Consider the following 2,500-nt stretch of genomic DNA (forward strand, 5'->3'; position numbering starts at 1 on the left):
GGTTAGGTTAGGTTAAGGACAGGAGTTAATTTCACTGGAAGGAAGGTAAGGTGGAGGAATAGAAGGGTGTGTTAGGTTAAGGTGGTAAGGTGGAAGGATAATGTGGAGGTTGAAGGATATGAGCGTGGGTGAAGTAAGGTAGGTGAAGGTGGGTGGAGGGACAGGTGGAGGAAAGAAGGGTGGAGGAAGGCAAATGTATAAATAGTTAGGGAACAATTTTTATATTATGGTTTTTTTTTCAGTGGTGAGAGAGAGAGAGAGAGAGAGAGAGAGAGAGAGTGATTTATAGAATGTGATCATACATACATACATATTTAATGATATTTACACACACACACACACCATCTCTCTCTCTCTCTCTCTCTCTCTCTCTCTCTCTCTCTCTCTCTCTCTCTCTCTCTCTCTCATTTTTCTATATTTTTCTTTTCTAATCTTTTCTGTTTTTTTTATATTTCTGTAATTTCTTTTCTTTTCTTCTCTCTTCGTCTCTTTCCTTTATTTAAATCCTTTTTCTTTTTTTTCTTCTCTTCCTTCCTTCTTTCTTTCCTTTCTTCCTTCCTTCCTTTCTTCCTTCCTTCTTCAATTGCCTTTCTTCTATCTCTTTACTTTTCTTTTATTCCCTTCTTCTCAACCTCCTCCTCCTCCTCCTCCTCCTCCTCCTCCTCCTCCTCCTCCTCCTCCTCCTCCTCCTCCTCCTCCTCCTCCTCCACAACCAATAACAACAGGCTGTTTATCTGACCAACCAATCAAACTCACTACTGAGGAAGAGGAGGAGGAAGAGGAGAAGGAGGAGGAGGAGGAGGAGGAGGAGGAGGAGGAAAGTGGTGATTTTGATGTGACTGATAGTTGTAACGATATGGAAGAGGAAGAGGAGGAAGAGGAAGAGGAATAGTAAGCGGAGGAGGAGAAGGAGGAGGAGGAGGAGGAGCATGAGAAGCAGAAGGAGAAGGAAAAGGAGAAGAGAAGAAGGATAGGAAGAGGAAGAGAAAGATAAAAAGAAAGAGGAAGAAGAAGGAGGAGAAGGAAGAGGAGGAGGAAGAAGAAGAAGAAGAAGAAGAAGAAGAAGAAGAAGAAGAAGAAGAAGAAGAAGAAGAAGAAGAAGAAGAAGAAGAAGAAGAAGAAGAAGAAGAAGAAGAAGAAGAAGAAGAAGAAGAAGAAGAAGAAGGACGAGGAACAGGATGACGAAGAGGAAAAGGAGGAGGAGGAGAAAGAAAAAGAAGAGAAGAGGAAGAAGAAGAATGTGATTATTTTTATAGGTGTAAATTGTGGAAATGATAGGCAGGATTGAAGAGGAGGAGGAGGAGGAGGAGGAGGAGGAGGAGGAGGAGGAGGAGGAGGAGGAGGAGGAGGCGATAATATAAAAGGTAAAGATAGCGAGAAGAAAGATCGTGGTCTGTCTGTCTGTCTGTCTGTCTCTCTGTTTGTCTGTCTGTCTGTGTGTCTGTCTGTCTGTCTGTCTGTCTGTCTGTCTGTCTGTCTGTCTTTGTTGTAATAGTAACAGGAATAATATTGGCCGTGATACAAGAGAGAGAGGAGGAGGAGGAGGAGGAGGAGGAGGAGGAGGAGGAGGAAGAGGAGAAAAAGGAGGAGGAAAAAAAATAAAAAGACGAAAAAGAAGAGTGGAGAAAGTGATAATAGAGAGGAGGAGGAGAATAGAGAGGAGGAGGAGGAGGAGGAGGTGGAGGAAGAGGAGGAAGAGATGAAAGTAATAACAGCAAGTGATAATGTTGTGAATTAATTGAAGAAAATGAGAAGAGGAAGAAAATGAAAGAGGAGGAGGAGGAGGAGGAGGAGGAGGAGGAGGAGGAGGAGGAGGAGGAGGAGGAAAGAGAAGCATGAAAGAGTAATATGAAAAGTAAAGAGGAAAAACAGAAAGAAGATAAAAAACGTTCTTCTTCTTCTTCTTCTCTTCTTCTTCTTCTTCCTCTTCTTTTCTTCTTCTTCTTCTTCTTCTTCTTCTTCTTCTTCTTCTTCTTCTTCTTCTTCTTCTTCTATTCCTTCTTTTATTAAGTCTCAGTTTGAGCTCCTCTTCCTCCTCCTCCTCCTCCTCCTCCTCCTCCTCCTCCTCCTCCTCCTCCTCCTCCTCCTCCTCCTCCTCCTCCCCCTCTTTGGTCATGTATTATCAAATTTGCTTCAACGAGGTCATGTTAGATTTAGGAGAGGGAGAGAGAGAGAGAGAGAGAGAGAGAGAGGGAGAGGGAGAGTTTAAAGGGGCAATTAGAGAGAGACAATTATCGCTGTAATCACCTCTGTCTTTATTTAGTCTCTCTCTCTCTCTCTCTCTCTCTCTCTCTCTCTCTCTCTCTTGTTGTCTTCTATTGCTATTTTTACACTAACTGCTCTTTTGATCTTGTTAATTGCATGCCTCCCCTCCTCACACGCTCTCCTTGACATTTTCCTCCTCCATCCTCTCACCACTATTCTGTCCACCTCCCTAATGCAAGAGTTCACCAGTATTCTCAGTCTTTCTTCTTTCTCTCACCACTATTCTGTCCACCTC

The 2,500-nt window shown here is 43.1% G+C and overlaps 2 protein-coding genes across 5 annotated transcripts in view; one reads left to right on the forward strand and one right to left on the reverse strand.

Moving 5' to 3' along the window:
* LOC123506069 (vesicle transport through interaction with t-SNAREs homolog 1A-like) overlaps positions 1 to 2,500 on the forward strand; it is a 191,608-nt gene that overhangs the window by 64,343 nt on the left and 124,765 nt on the right. The gene's annotated exons all lie outside the window — the stretch shown is intronic.
* Positions 1 to 2,500, reverse strand: part of LOC123505856 — a 75,212-nt gene that overhangs the window by 11,256 nt on the left and 61,456 nt on the right. The gene's annotated exons all lie outside the window — the stretch shown is intronic.

The sequence above is a fragment of the Portunus trituberculatus genome, chromosome 1 (assembly GCF_017591435.1).
Source record: "Portunus trituberculatus isolate SZX2019 chromosome 1, ASM1759143v1, whole genome shotgun sequence".
Lineage (NCBI taxonomy): Eukaryota > Metazoa > Arthropoda > Malacostraca > Decapoda > Portunidae > Portunus > Portunus trituberculatus.